General features: G+C 40.9%; 1 long non-coding RNA gene across 1 annotated transcript; it reads right to left on the reverse strand.

The window, feature by feature from the left end:
• Positions 1 to 2,361: 2,361 nt before the first annotated feature.
• LOC116673320 (uncharacterized) lies at positions 2,362 to 16,473 on the reverse strand. Its single transcript, XR_004327816.1, has 3 exons — positions 16,462 to 16,473; positions 5,996 to 5,998; positions 2,362 to 2,468 (listed from the first exon to the last, which is right to left on the reverse strand). It is a non-coding gene; the product is annotated as an uncharacterized LOC116673320 (long non-coding RNA).
• Between the last annotated feature and the right edge of the window lie 666 nt (positions 16,474 to 17,139).

Consider the following 17,139-nt stretch of genomic DNA (forward strand, 5'->3'; position numbering starts at 1 on the left):
GGTCTCAGGAGCAGCCATTAACACAGTCACTACAGCCTGTATGATAGCATCTCCCATTAAAAACACAGCTAATCTTTTTGGCCTGGCTCTCTCATACTCACAGGCCAGACTCAACGGTGGTCAAACAAAGCGGGGAGAGACTGTCTCTGGAGCTAAGCTAACAGACGGCTCCTCTCACTCGTGCCCTGAGCTGCGGGTTAGACGGGGGGCTTGGGTTTCAAAGGCGAAAAGGGAGGCAACGCTGATGGCATCTGCCTTCTCTCTGGTGGACGACGCAGGGATTCAGTTCAAAGGCCGAGCGGCTGAGCAACATCAATTAGCGAGGGAAAGAGCTCGCTGACTTGCCCGTTTGCTAGCTAACTCTCTATGACCTCAGAACATTGCATTATGAGGCATGATGAGAGTGTTGCACGCTGGTCGGACAATGTCAATAGCCCCCTTGCAAATGGGCTGGTATTGATGGACTGGCTTAAAGGGCTGTTCCTGCAAATGGACTCAAAGAATAATAACTCATTGCTCAGTATTGAGAAGAGAAGCAGAATCGCCAATAAGCCTACAGGGTGAGCAGACTTTACCAGCTGTTCACATGCCTTTTGCGCCGTCGTTTCAACAGGTCTCCATTGTAACACACATTGAGAATAGGCCCTCTGCAGCTTATCACCTGACAGCACATGGTGATTTAGATTGGAGTGATCTGAAGGTCCATCCTGATTGATTCTGTCCTCATTCAGGAGAGTGATGGATTAGCCTTTGGTATTGTATCCCTATCTGCCGCCAGACAGAGCCACTGATGGGGACTTAGAGGGGGCGCTGGCCTTGACCCAGCAGCAGACGAAAGGAGACCTCTCGTCTGGCCAGTGAGGTGAGACGTTGACCTCGTTGGCCTCGATGTGGCCCTCTGTGTTTTAGTGCAAGTGTCACTGCGTAAGCATTACGACAGGCACTTCTCAAAAGTGACTTTCATTGCACAAACAGTATGAAAATGTAATCCAAATCAAAAGAAGAGTGTTTTTTTATGGCAGTCTGAGTTTTTGTTGTTGTTGCAGCGTCGCTTTGATGTTGCAGACTGAAAAACGATACGGTGGAACATCGCTATCATTTCTATCACACTGCCTCTGGGAGTCGGGGATGTAGCCAGCGATAACACAGAATGAATCCAATCATCAGCAAGTGTGACTGTAGCCATGGCAACTTTCATGACAATGATCTACCAATATTAGTTTTTCCTTACGAGTCTGAGCCTAGAACAAAGCGTATTTTCTTACAATGAAAATTAGACTCTTGAATAACAACAACAGAATATGTGGTGGTAGTGGTGGTGATGGTGGTGGTGGGGGGGATGGGGGGTAAAGTGCCTGGCTCCAAGAGAAACTAATAGGATATTGATGAATGTCAGTGTTGATGAGAGAGAAGACGGGCACCGCTGCGCTGTATAATTGGTTATATGGGGTCCACCATTAAAACAACAGATAGCAAGGGGACTGAAGCTTTGGCTGGATGTAGGCAATGATATGATAGCCATTAAGCCACAGTGGGTAAAGAACACAGCCATGTCTGGCTCAGCTATTAAGAAGAGCCTTTGTTACCCAAAACCTGTTTTATCCTGTCGACTCACAATTTAGTTAATATGAAACTTCTTCCAAAGGCGTATCATCCGGAGTTGACATCATTTGGCATGGGCTTTGTGAAACAATTTCAGATTCTCTCTCTCTATATCTGTAAGTTCTCTTTGGTATTTTAGATAGCGCTGAGATAATTGGTCAATTACATAATTAGTCAACTGACAACATTATAATAATAGTCATTTATCAACCACTTGTTCCAGCCTCACCAGCCTTAATGTCTGCTTTGCATGTTGCATTTAATCATGATTAATGAAATTTGATTTGAAAGATTTGATTGGTTCAACCAATATTTGTATTTCAAGATATTAAGCTCTGGAAAAAAATCTTACCTTTTTTGGACAAATATGGAGTAAACCAGTGTTTCTCAAACTTGTCCTGTATATTTTAAGTCCTGTTTTGATTTTATTTTGACAAACGGAGACATTTCCCTTCGATTGTGCCCTTTGTTTACATGCAAACGGAGAATTCACCTCTGAAAACGAGTCTTTCTAAAAACTCTGGCCAGAGTGGAGATCCTTGAATTATTTGTTTGTTCATTTGCATGTAAACTGAGACAATCAGAGGTTTAGGCAGCCGAGGAAGTGAGGAAGAGAAGAGAGAGGAAGTGATTTGTTGCTATTGTTGCTATTTTCGAGATTCTGATTGGCTAACGTGGGCTGAAGCTTCTTGTCACACTGCCACCTACAGGTTTGGCATGCTCTTGAGAGCATTGACGGCATATATACATATGCCGTGTAAATGAACACTTTTCTGAAAACTGACAGGTGTGCACAATGTTATTTTTGAAACCGGAGAGGTTGAAATGTCCGTTTATGAAAATTGCCGCCCACGTGTAAACGTAGTCTTAGGTCCAACACAGCAGAATTTAATAATCATCGTTATCAAGCAGCTTCAGGAGTTCACAAGGAGTCAATCGTTAGAATCAGCTGTGTTGGAGCAGGGAGAGATCTAAAACATGCATGACAAGGGGAACATTGAAGTAAACAAGTAGCCAGTAATTAAAAGAATTGATTCATATTAGTTGCAGGCCTAATTATAGTGTGATGAAACTGTTCATTAATGAGACAAAATGTTAAGCCATGTAGTCCAGAAATAATGAATGTAGATGATGAATGAAGTGGACTCTCAGTGCAATTCACTTTACAATGTAGTGGATGTACAATCTATTGTTTTTCAGACATCAATAGAACATCTTCCTTCAATTAGATCTCCTCTTGAATCCACTTCTCAGGTCTCTTAAAAAGCCTTTTATTTTGAAATGAAGTACAGATAATAGATTTGACATGTTTTCATCTGATCACTGAACTTAATAAGGGTCTGTAATATGTTGTGGGTTACATTTGAATTGGGATTGATGTGAATATATAAATGTAGTTGAAGTAGTAGTGACATAGAAAAATATTCTGGATGTTTATCCACACCCCATTTTGAAGTGATATATAATCAGTAAATCCTGTTGTCCTCACTCAACAATATTTATGATTGTCTGACTTGGCTGAAAGCAATAAATGAAATGTGATTTACAATTGATCCCTATAATGTTGACAAATGTGTTGGACGGCTTTGTCCATCCGTGTGTGTGTGTGTGTGTGTGTGTGTGTGTATGTGTGTGGCCCACAAAATGTAAGAGAATCCTGAGATTCCCACTTTTGACACTCGCATGAATTATTCTCAACAGGTTGCTCTCCACACCCAAGACCCTCCGGACTAGCATTACTGTCTAAACACAGGAGAGGGTAATTGAGCATTGATTATTGTGTGTGTGAATCTGTGCCAGTCAAGCATGTGTGTGTTTGTGTGCATGTGCATGGACCTCATCCCTGGCTGTGTGTGTGAAATGCTTCAGGCATGGTATAAGCATTTTATTCTGGAGGTTGTTGTTGGTAGTTTCGCTCCTTCATGTGCTAAAATAAAGAGCCAACAACAGTGTGACACTGAGGATCAACTGTCCTATCTCAGTTGCCGTGCACGCACATGCAGACACAAACACACGGGGCTTACACCATGCCTGGTGTCGTGCATGTCAACGACACTGAAAGTCATCACCACCTGTTTGATACAATAACAAATCTAGTGTTACTGTTGTGGAAGTTATTGGAGATAGAGTTTCATTATGTGTGTGTGTGTGTGTGTGTGTGTAATAGAATAGTAGTGCAGGTGCACGCAGGGAAATAGTCAGATGTGTGTAATATAATTGATAAGGAAGCATCAGTCTGCATTTCGCTTTTTTTTTTTTTCCTTGTCTTTTGCTGGGAGATAACCAGGAAGCCATTTACTGAGTTTTTGCAGAGAAAAAAAAAGTTAATGAAGAATATAATGAGTTGTAATTCTGCAAAAAAATTAATTGACCATCCAAAATAAAGTTACGACAGGCCAGCCAGCTTTGCTCACAGACAGAAAATCAATTGCTGTGAGAAGAGAATATCTTTTTACAGAAAAGGTCCATGGCTGAGGTTCTAGGGGACGGTTACCCTTAATGACTTAATCTAAGTTCAGTTTCAGTGGTTTTAGCGTTGTGTGTGTGTGTGCGTGTGTGTGTGTGTGTGTGTGTGTGTGTGTGTGTGCGCGTATAATCCTCGCTGTGAGCCCAGAGCTGACCTCACTGTTTGGTTTCACAGGGTCTCCGGGGGCCCAGGGAGGTTCTGGGGCTGGTCCTTACAGCAGAGCGGTCTAAAACACTGACATGCAGGACGGGGTCCGCGGGGACCGTCGGCCCCAGCTCTTGTTACCGCCGGATTAGTCACGCTCTGTGAGATTTATGTGTGGAACAGTAGTGAGGGTTTGGGTTGCACGATACCACCAAAGTGTCGCAATATTAATCCCCTGCAGTATTGAACTTGTAATGACAAAGATGCCCAAGTATCATATCTTTTTCCATGCATCTATTATGAGAATCCAAACAATGGAAGTGATTGTCAGCCCAGTGTCGGTACAAATACATCAACACTAGAAAGTACTATCTGTGGTGAACTTGTTTTAAAAGATGATGTACTAAATTCACATTCAACCCCTGCATCACCTATTTCCTAGAAACAATTTCTGTCTCCAGATATACTAAATTATGCAATTGAAGTGTAGTTTAATTATACCTCCGAACTTTAATTAGCAGCATTTTGGCCCACTGCCACAAATGGCCTCTGGTGATAAAAAGAAGTAAGCATCAGTAAAGAAGCTGAACTCTTCTTTTGTGGTTTTCAGGGATGGGAAAAGTATCAAAATATAGGACTAATTTTGCAAAAGTGGCCCCCTTGAGTGTTAAACTATCATATATCAGTATTGTATTAACATTACTGGTTTGCCAAAGTGGAAGTAGTTTAGTTTTTTTATCATCGTATTTTATGTGTAAAATCCTTACCTGTAAAGTAACTTTACTTATTAACTGTATTGTCAAAGTTTTTCCCTCTGAATTAAGTAGTATAAGTAAAGTGTAAAATCAAAACACTCAAGGAAAGTACTTCAAGTTTGTATTTAAGTACAGTGTAGTGCAATATCGTCACCTTCCTAAAATAATCGCCTAAGTCATTTTTTCACGTTTTTCAGAAAACACAAAAAACTGAACCAAATACTGAACATATTATGACTTATGCAGTTATACTAAAGGCGTAGAATCACATGAACTGTTCAACCGAGAATGTAGGAAATGTTACCAGAGGTGGCCAGCACCATGAGGAGATGATATAGGCAAGAAAATACTTTTTGTCAAAAAATGACTTGGGCGATTATTTTAGGAAGGTGACGATATGTTACATTACACCGCTGGTGGTTTGATCTTGTTATCACATAAATTAAGTGTCTAATCAGGTTTTTTGAAAGAAAAAAAATTTGAATTAAAGAAAACAGACATAAAACTGAACATTTATACCTAAATAATTAGGATTGACGTGAAATACAGACAGAACCTCCTGCCCTGCCTTGTATAATTGAGTCGTAATCCCTCATTTACTAAAAACAAAAGAAAACGTCTGCCAGTTCAGCAAAAATATTTCAACCAGTTTCAAACTGAAATGTACTTTTTTTAAGATAAATAGTCTAATGACAAAAATTACATAAAATAGAAGATTGTTGCAGTGTTGTCTCAGAAAAAGAGCTGATGTTTTGTGTTGACATGTCTAAATCGAGAGGCTATAGGCTTTTTGCTCTAAAATTGGCCTTAAAATATGATTTTATTGTTCAAATTAAAAAAATACTACCTCTTACATGTGCTTCTTTTCAACACACACACCAGTACTATCAATTTCTAATGATATCAACAGTGTTTTATTGCTTCTGAATGGGGTAAATAACAACTGGCAGTACCTGATTATGAATCATTGATTGTATAGCCCCTGTAGAGTTTGCTACGCCTTGGTACAAATGGCATTTGCAATAACATACTTTCAGATAAAGCAGACTTAAGTGTCGACACGTTCTCAAACATCGTAAATACCTTCATTAAATTCTGCAGACTTTGTATCATCAACGCATTTCCCGTCCAATCTTCAATCGGAATACATTCGTCAAATATGTCCTCTTTATTTTTTTTACCAAGCAGTGATTCAGATGTTGTTCGGCAGACGCTTTCACGCAGGTTACAACCAACAAAACATCTGACAAGGTATCTTTATGTGGAGACCACACAGCTAGATAACTGAGATGTGTGGTGGTCGTTTTTAAAGCAAGTACTTGTCCTGGCTGACATTTGGACAGACCACTGGTTAATGTGTTGTTTCACACTGTTTAGCGTTGATAGGGTGGGCTCGTGGTGCTGTGCATGGAGTCAGGCGGGACCACCTCTCTTGTGGCTGACCCTGGGTGCTTGGGGCAGGGGGACAGGTGGAGTGGGACCCCCCATACTTAACCGTGGACCTCCAGTAGAGAATACTTAGTCCTGTCTCCCCAGGTAAATTATCACATTGCAATTTCATGTGCATTAATTGAGTATTTTTTATGTTGACTTGTTGACTTGTCTTTGCTAATTTCAGGCTTTTTCCATCAAAATACATATATTTCCAAAATTTAAAACATCTTTTTTTCAGACCAACATATATTGGAAGCTGGATTTCCTAACTGTAAGTGTCAGCTAAACAAAAGCTGTGTTATTGCACCTCGTTCTTTGTGTAGGAGGTTTTAGCATCCCCGTGCTACATTGTAGAGACATAAGGGCTGCACACACGCCTCTGCGTGGATGGAGACCACAAACAGACAGCATAAACAATGCCGAGTCTGCCTTGTGTTTTATCTCCTTGCCACCCACAGTTTACGCCAGCGGGGAGCTGAAACCTTGCGCTGCCCGGGGTTCATCTGTAAGCCCCCCAGCTAATCACCATACCGGAGCCCATCACAGAGCATGGCTCCAGCCCATTACAACTAAACCACCCTCTGGCTCCCACTCAAATTATCAAAACACAAACTGTAACTTTAAACTGCTAATAGACCTTATTTCAGTTTCCCACCAGCCCAGTTCCGCTGCTGGCTGAAAATCAAGCCAGATTTGTCTGTGTGTTCCGACATTGTTTTAAAGGAGCAGGCAGCGCCGATGTTTCAGACCCTCACGCTCATTTGGACATTCTTTGTGAGTGAGGAGTTCCTTTGGGGGCGATGTTTGAGTTTTGAGTCATGCGCATTCTCGAATGGAAAGCTGACTGTCTAGATGATGAACAATAGGAGGGAATGGAGTCATCTTGGACCAGTGATTCCCCTCTGGCACTTAAACACAGAGGACTGACCAATTCTTAACAGTCCTCAGTGCAAAGGAATGCAAATCTTTTCCCTTTGTTGTGGATGCTTATTAGCACCCGAAATTCATCATTATAATCTTTATTTAGTACTGATTCCAGAGCTGTCCTCAATGCTCCTCCCACATTCTGCGTACTGGATTAAGGAAGATGAAAGGCAACGACAGTGGTTGTTGGTTGTGTTTGTTGGACATGTTGTCCCTGATTGCCTCTCCCCGTGTGGTCCCTGCTGGCCTGCTTTCAAAAACAGCCCCCTGAGCCCAAGACTCTCAACACGGCAGCTGAGTCTGTACATGTCAGAATACTGATCTCACCAGGAGCACCACAACATGAAGAAGAACTAGCCCGCCACGACCACGTACACAAACCCACCGCGCACTGAAACAGGCAGCACACAGGGTCAAGTTGGTCATGGTGTCATACAAATGTGGATAATCTCAAAGGCTGAAGAATTTTCCTGACTAATGGAGGCCAATTTAAATTCAAATTTGAAAAGGACAAAATATTAATGAACGTGGACCGTATGTGACTGCAGCAATGTTAGTATGGCAGCACTGACTTTGAGATTTTCAGATGTCTAGGCATTTTTGATAATGCGAATCATCTAACCAATGCTACCACATAACAAAAAAGAACTAACTAAAGTATGTTTTTTTTGGTATTATCATGTACACAAGTGTGTTTAATGGCTCTCTCATAGGCATGCATGAACTATAAATTACATGTTTTACTTAGACTTAAATTCCTACAACACTCATATACTTATAGCTCACTAATTTTAAAGATTACACCTTGTGGAATGCCCACTCCCATTATTTAGTTTTAACAGGATGTACTGTACATTCAGGAGAAAAGGAGACAATGCCTTCTATTTGCATGTATATATAATCCTTTTTTCACATTCAGCCATTCCAAATGCTGAAAAGAAAAGAAATATGTTGAGGTCAAGTTGTTTTTTATGATGAGATCATAAAGTCGTTTGTCAAATTTTGGGTTGGTTTAACCAATATTCCATGCTTGGCTTAAATTGACATCCCATTTAGTTGAAGAAATGTCGCACAATCAATTTTTTAATATTTCAAATAATGCTTTAGCATGAAACACCCGAGCTAACAAGGTACGTGGTGGGTGTGTTGAAGTCACTCAACAGAGTATGCTTGTAAAGGCCTGGGTTTATTCTTACAACATTTTTCATCTTATTTGGACATATTTTGCATGTCAACAAAGGCCCTCACCTGGAAAATGTTGGTAGATGCAGAGGAAAGAGGTCTGGCATGGTGGGTAATAAGGGAGGGTCAACCTGGGTAAACACAACAGGGTCATTCAGGGTTCAAACCCAGGAAACCTTTGGTAAGGTCTCGCTCTCCTTTTGTCTTTCTGTTCTCTGTTATTCTGTCTCTTCTTCCATTTGTCAAACATTTCTGAAATGACTTTGGTCCCCAAGGGTCACAACTCCCCCTTTACCTCTTCTGCCTTTTCTCACATATACCCTGAAACTTTTCAATTACAGTGATACAGTACTCTACAGAGTTGTATGACAAATGGTGGGGTGTATCTGCATATAAATGTGTACGTGCATGTGTTATTGAAACCAGTGTGCCAGGTGAGTTATATCCACAGAGACATTCCTGGACAGAATGTGTGGAATTTCAAAACCCATCTCCCCCTGCAATGAGGACAAAGATGATTTGCACCCATGCAGCCAGCATTATATCACCGAGAAGAAGTCTTCACTTCACAACACTGTGCCCCCGGAGTTAAAGTTACATGATAAATGACAGGGCAGTCAGATCCACTTTCCATTGCAGTGAGCCACTGCCGCCCTTGAGACGATGTTGGAGGAAGACCGAGAGGACATCCAGATAAAGAACAAGCAGATGTGGAGTGTATCAACAGATAACAACTGATACAATACATTTCTTTACGTTATCGGGCTTTATCTCTTTGGAATAAATCAATCCTCATTACCTAATTACCTGGAGAAGAATATGAAGAAGTGCTAGGAGGAGATTTGGGGGTGGGTGGGGGTGATGGGGTTAGAAGGGATAGGGATGTCGCTGCTCTGCAGAGCCTTCCTTGAGCACTTGATGGATGCTCTGTAACCAATGGAGATAGAGTGCCCCCATAGTCAGAGCGAGCACACAATCTTCTAGGCAGATTAACTTCCATTGATTTACAGAGATTTACCTCAGGAAGAAAACAGCTGGCAATAGGACAAATACCAGAACTGGCAAGGGATAAATTCAACAGGACAAATAGTGGCTTATTTGTTAAAAAGATGATTCTCATCACCGTAAAGCAGATGGAGGAAAGAATTACTGAGCAGGCGGGGACTATGTGCTTTTTATAAACTCACTCACTTAAAGCTACAAAATAAAACTTAAAGATAGGGGGGCTGCAGAACAAGTTGGAAACACAACATAGACATCATAAAGTTGATTACCCAATAGCTTTGCAACCATAACTAGGCACAGCAGGTTTCTCAACATGCTGCAGCGGTGTTCATTACTCCGTAGGCGTGATGCCCAGCTTTCAAACGGTTTAATGTCTTTTTTAGCCTGTCCAAAATCAAAGAAAAAAGCAAAAGTGTAAGGAATGGATTAAACAGTGTGTTTATCTGCTCTAACATATGCTCAATGGTGTTTTAAGCCCCCAACGTCGACCTCCAGGCAACGCTGCGCCCAATGACTTCAAGGTACCGAACCCTAACCCTAACCATTGCCTAATCCTAGTGCCTTCCAGGCGAAGCTGGGGGCTTAAAACACCAAACACTATATGCTGCAAACTTTAGCATGCCTAGCTAACTGTCTTACGTTACCTTCAAGGCCAAGGACACTTCACAAGTAGTATAAGAAGCCAGTCCTGGATGCTATTAGAATTTACTGTAATGTTAGTTAGCATTTATTCTGTATAACTAGCGCAGAGCAGGAACAAAATGCTTCAACTTTACTTTCATGTCTTCTATATCAACTTTTGAGGATAGTGACTCTTTACCTGGAACATTGAGCTTAGCTTCAGTCTTTTAGCCCTATTATATATACACTGTCATATAGCAGGCTATGGGAGCAACACTAGCGTTTATTTAGATTTGTGTATTTTCACCTGATGAATATAAGTCAAATATTCTTTCACCATTTAGCTTAGTTTTGGTCTCCACCATCCCCTTGGCAAAATGTATCATTAGCTGCAACATGCTCCACTATGTTCAAATAGTTTCTAAATCTGTCTGCAGTTTGGTGCTTGGGAAATAGCGGAAGGTGGATTCATCAGAGCTTTTCCACTGTCTGCTTTTGTTGGAAATGACACCAAAGACAAAACTGCAATCAAAAACAGTTGAAAGAGCCTAAAGGAGAATTGCAGAATTTGGTAAATATTGCTAAGTGTCTTTGATTGGTATAAAGGGCATGACTGCTCCATGAAGCCAACACATTTCTAATATTCTTATAACCTTGCTAAGTACTGATTTCACAACTCTATCTGGGACACTTATAAACCTGTAAGAGATTAGAGATATCTGGGAAGGCTGAATTATTATTACTCACACAGAGGAACATAGTAAGTAAAGATCTTGGGAGTTGAAATCAGCAGAAAGGAGATAATGTTGGAGATGGATGGTAGCTATTGAGTAGAAACCTAAAAGGGATTTTTATTTGGACACAGAAAAAAAACTTCTTTGTTCAGCCAAATATCTCCCTTCTCTCTCCCATGTTCCTACTGCTTCCCCTCCACCATTAACACCTCTCCATTAAAGTGAAATATCAGATGTGGTCTAACATGAACATTAACAGAGCTCCCATGACATCAGCTCTCTGGTTTGGCCAAAAAAAAGTCTGAATCTTTGGCACAAAAACATCAACTTAGCAAGTCTCTTATTTACGTGGGCTTTTACAGTGAAAGTATAGTAACTTGTATTATCTGTAGCGAAGTAGCTTTTTAGTGTATTGTTATTCTTTGAAAATATTTCATTGAAACATTTGAGTTTGAGTACATTTTCTTTCATTACATTTTGACTGAAGTGGTGTACATATAAAACTGCATCCATAACTGACTATTAAAGCTTCCAACTTTCCATAAACATCACACATTGGCAGTGTAACAGTTTAGTCAGCAAAGTGCCCACTTTATTTTGTGCTTCTTGTCCAATAAAAAAAAAACAATTTTTCTCCTTTTACGAGAGAAAGACTTCATCCAGTAGAGTTCCATTCATATTAAAATATAACATCAATAGTTGATAAATAAAGTATTTATTCAAAAAGTCACTGTGTTTCTGCTGCTTTTGGTTGGACAGTACTGTTGTTTCCATCCCTGCTCATTTGTATCATGAGGTAATGAATAAGGCTGGTTATTATTCTACACATGTGTTTTTGTTTTCCCAACCTCCAGACAAGTCAGGACAAGTCCAGTCATGTCGTGTTACTTGGGGAACTTTAACTGACTCATATTATCTTTCATTATGTATGATGTCGCATAATGTCACGTTAAATTAGTCCGAGCCACATGCAATGATCTTTATGTTACAGAATGTTGCATTATTCCAGTTAATTAGTCACTTAATCACATCTCATTGAGTTGCATCGCAGAGATTCACTTTGGCTGTGTCTGACAGTGCACTCGGCTGTGTCTTAAAGTTCTCCTCATTTACTACATAGTGCATTATATTTACTGTCCTCCATTTTATTTGATAGTCCAAAATTCTGAGTGTGAAATTTACATTTAACAGACATAAAAAGTTACATTACTGCACCTATAAAAAACACACATAAAAAAACCCCAAAGTGTACAAAATCTCAATATAGAGTAAACAATGTGGCAGTTATTTAGGAATTAATGATTTTGGACACAGCCTCACATGTCATGCCTCATCAAACACACAGAAAACACCAACCCGTGACATAAAACACATCAGTTACTCTAAAATGAAATGCTTCAAAAGATGATCAAGTTGTTGGTGAGCAGTGGATTTTGCTAAACATTTGGAAAAGCCTGTTTAACTACACACACATGCATCTCCATCTCCACCCTTTAGTAATAGTGTCATGGCCAAGAGCCTCTTATCAGAAGTCCAGAGGGACCTATCAAGCATTCGGTATTTGTTCAATAGCTCAGGCAGTAGTTTCCTCCCGTGGACGCGGCCTTGTATTAGATGCAGCTGTAGTTGTGTTTAGGTGCGCCTCTCCGGGCCTTGTGTGTAATAATGTTACACGGCTACTGCTCAACAGATGTGCACCTCTCTCCTGACTCACACACACATACATGTATTCAGTGCATGAAGAGAGAGAGAGAAAAAGAAGTCTCCTTCCCCTCCTCCCTCCTGAATATCCTTCCACACCTTGTTGATGGGACCGGAACTTTCCTGTGTTTCGCCGGGGTGGGCCCTGCTTGACTCATGGGGCTGAATGAGAGGGGTCGCGACCCGCGCTATGAACTGCTTCCTGTTTCTGTTGAAGGGGTCTTCCGAGGCCTGCGGTGATCACAAGAGAGGCCGGCAGCCAGCCGGATCGCATCCGGTTTGAAGTGATGCTGTCACAGTAAAAAAAAAAACGGGGCAGCAATCAACGGAGCAGTAGCTGGAACAGGAGAGAAGGGAGAAAGTGAAATACGATTATTTACTGCTATGAAGGCTACAGGGAGAAAAATGTTCGCCGTGTCAGACGTAGAGGATGAGAGACACTGTTAGACACGGGGCTCCATGCGGCCTGAAGGGGAGGTTTTCCCTTCTTGCCCAGCCAGACTTTTTAGCAATATTGCCGCTCTCCCAGATCGGTGAGTAGAATCTAGAAAAGTAGAAGTGCACTCAGAGAGCGCAGACCTCCGTCAAAGTCAACAAAAGTAAAAATTGATGTGTATATGGCCTGTGATTTGGACATGCTCCAAAAATGTAATGGGTTCATCCTTGGCCCATGCTACACCATTCCAACAAGTTTCATGAAAATCGGGCTAGTAAGTTTTCTTAATCTTGCTGAAAAAAAACAGTCAAACTAACCAAACCAAAAACATAACCCCCTCAGTGGAAGTAAAACAGAAATGATAATGAAAATAGGAAAATGAGACCCAAGAAATTCAAAAGCACTGTCAACTCGCGACCTCACAGTGTGAATATGTTTTATGCATTCTGAGCAGTTCAACCAAAGAGAGATCATCCCTTCTTAGATGGATTTGAATAAAGACAAACATAATGATCTAAAACCACAATACATACCTACACCACATACCTAAAAACACTAGTTGCATGATTTAAAATTCTTATAATATAAGATATACATTTTTATATATCTTATTAAAAAAAAATTAAAACTGCACAATTTGCTTCATCATTGATGCACAATACAAAGCAGGTGGACAAGAACTGCCATCCTGAATATAGGTTTATGCAAACACATAGGTGGCATGTGCCAGATAATTCTAAAAGTATGGAGAACAACAAACACTTTGTCATTGCTTCTGGAAAGTCGACTCTTAAGAGACCTGTTGTAAATCAAAATCCATTGCGAGTATTTCTACCGGCTCCCCTCCAACTATTTAAAACTTGTTGGTCACATACAAGGTCTCAGATTTGAAGCTCAGGAAATTAGTGTGAGTGTTGGAAAAATGTAACATTCAAGCCAATAATGGGGCACTTTGCAGCAGACAGATTGGATCTTTACAGTCACAGTGCACACAAGGTTTATCTCTTATCAACAAAACCAAGACACATTAAGCAATTGGTCTTTTCCCCTGAGTTGATGGCTCCTCTGACCTCCTTATGCCCTGCTGACAACTGTCATGCGCTGATTTAGGATTATTTTTAAATCAGGAGCTGTCGAGGTTTGACGGGACGAGGATGGGGCACCCGCGTCCCTGGAGGCCTTGTAAATCTGAACAGTTTACTACAGAGAGGGGGAGGAAATAACCCTATGCTCTGCTTGTCCAAGCCCAGCATAATCCCACCACTTCCTCTCCTCCGCTCTGCTGCCCAGGCCCATGCCGTAATGCATTTTCTGTAACTAACAGCCGTTGTTTCCCGATTGTCACGCTCCCATCCCTGCCTCTTGGAATGTGTGTATACTTGTGTGTAGCAGTAGGATAGGGTGTTGGGGTTTAGAGCTCTCTGCTGGCTGGACAGCTTTGGAAATGGAGAAAAAAAAAAAAAGAGACTGGTAGTAGAAGGTCTGGAATTGCAGTTAATATTAACACCACCCTCCTCCGTTACCATTAACCACCTCCTCCCTCCTCCCTTCCCTCCTCCTCCACACAATTCCTTGCCCTATGACTGATCTCTGGCAGCTAGGCGGGGTGCTGCAACCTGGGCCTCCTGCTTCCGTCACGCTTGCCCTCTCTCTGTCTCGAAACAAGAACACATGGTGTCAATCTTCTTGTGCTGGTAGTGTCCACCCCTTTCAACAGCTTTTACTCCGTTTATTTAGCCATGCCCCCCCCCCCCCCCCCCCCCCCCCACCCCCCACCCACCCCATCTCTACATATAGGGGGCATGACAGCCGAAACACACACGTACTCAACACAGGATGGCACACAGAGCGCGGTTTTGGCAGCAGTCAGAGGGCAATCAATTCACACTCTTCTCTCTTGGTAACATTCTTCCCAACACTTCCTGACAGGTTCGAGTCAAGTAGCTCATGTGCTCCACAGCACTTAGTGATGCTGACTAGGAGGTCAAATCCCTCAAAAGGAGTGCAACAGGTTTTTGGGAGCCACGCCAACTTTGCCCCTTAAAGTGATGAGAGCATCGACAATAAAATTCACCTGCCCCCTGCTGCTAATGTTAACATTTTACTGAATGTTAAGTGATAAAACATGTTTTGAGTTTTGCAGTCATTATGTGTAGTTTTGTATGTGATCATAGCATCTCTGTGCTATGATTGTTGTTTGTTGAAAAATGAGACATTTGTGAGAATTGTGTACTTAAAACATTTTTCTCTTTTTTAATATTACCACTGCCAGATGCCAATGTAATGGACATTGGGATTTTTATATATATATATATATATATATATATATATATATATATATATATATATATATATAAATAGAGTGGCTTTAAGTGATAGAGCATGGACAATTAAATTTACTGGCTCAATGCTAACATTTGTATTGAGTTCTTAACTGTATGTCAAAGAAATACTTTGTTGATTTAAATCCAGCTCTGTGTCATCTTTGTGTGGGCAGATGAACGACCATCTACATGGCCACAGCACATGGCGCTTCCAGCTGAGCGTTTCATGTAATCCAGCAGGTCTCGGCAGACCTCGGCTCCTCTGAGCTCCATGCACTGGCGCCACGGAGGGAAGCCAAACAATGTTCATCTGCACACTGCCCAAACAAAGATGACACAGAGCTGGATTCAAACCGACAAAGTATCCCTCTAAGTGTTAAAAGATTACTTGTTGTTGTCACCATTACAGGTGACTATAAACAAAATATAATACAATAACCCTAGTCAGAAATGGATTTTGGTGTTTTAATTATATTACTAGAACTTTCAGAAATTACATTCAAAGCTGATGTAACCAAGATTATTACTAGAAATGTCTTAGGGGAGCAATCAAGTAATATTCGTCTTCTGGGAAGAAGATTGATATCACTCAATCTTCTATATATACATAAATATATTTTGTGTGTGTGTGTGTGTGTGTGTGTGTGGTTTGTGTTTGGTTTTGGGTGGTGTGTGTGTGTGTGTGTGTGTGTGTGTGTGTATGATACTTCCAATAGGGGGCACCAAAAGTCAGAAATGTTCAAATCCTTTAAATGTACTCAACTCTCTCTCAGAGACGCTCTTTTTTTGGAAGTAGGTACACATGAACAACATCCCTTTACAACATTCAAATCACAACACAGCAGTAAAAGCAGCCTGTATTGTGATTTATAATCAATTGAGAGGCCCCCCAAACACAACACGGACTCTGCCATTGCATTTGTGATTATAACAAGGACTGACTGAGATAATACTAGTGATTCCTTATTACTAAACATAGCTCTCAATGACAAAGTGTTATCATTGAGCTCCAGCCAGAAAGCCATTACAATTACCAACTGCTACATAACACACTAAAATGACATGCATGGCACAATCTTTTAAACTGGCACACAGAGAGCAAAACCTCTTAAGTCTCCAAAAGTCTAAACACAATTTCTGCTTTACACATATTTGGCAATTCAAAATGGAACTTTTTAAATGCACTGTACACAACAATCTGACATAAAGTCACATGATTGCCATTTCAAAACACTGCCATTCAAAATGACACTACATGAGCTAATTGGCCAATATGTGTGCCACCTGGCCAAAGACCTCAATGGTCAATTGTTACCACTTCAATCAGGAAGTAACCGCCACAAAAAGACCACAGTTTTTTTTTACAACAACAATGGAAGATGCTGCTTTCAGTTTTTCTTGATTGCTTTGACCTGCTCAAAGGATCCACTCGGTTTTCATCATCGCGGTCTCAGCAGAGCAGAAGACACCTCTTTCAAATGTGTTAACCCTTTCTCATTGGATTGACACATTTCCCCCACCCGTAACAGATACCATTTGTCATTCAAGCAATCCAAACTACATTGTTTTAGCTATGGTAACCAAACAAAAGAACATCTGTTCATAACTAATAGAAACTAGCTACATCAGTATGGAATCACTGATGCACCTGTTTGGCACTCCTTCACACAAATCTTCAATTAGCAATCAGTGTGGATGAGGCCATGTGGGCCCATCGTCCAGTCAGAAGAGACTGAGTATCAATAGTGGCTATTTCCTATAATCTACAGTAATAGATGTTTATACTTTGCTGTAATAGATTTAATTTTAT

This window comes from Etheostoma spectabile, chromosome 23 (assembly GCF_008692095.1).
Source record: "Etheostoma spectabile isolate EspeVRDwgs_2016 chromosome 23, UIUC_Espe_1.0, whole genome shotgun sequence".
Classification (NCBI taxonomy): Eukaryota; Metazoa; Chordata; class Actinopteri; order Perciformes; family Percidae; genus Etheostoma; species Etheostoma spectabile.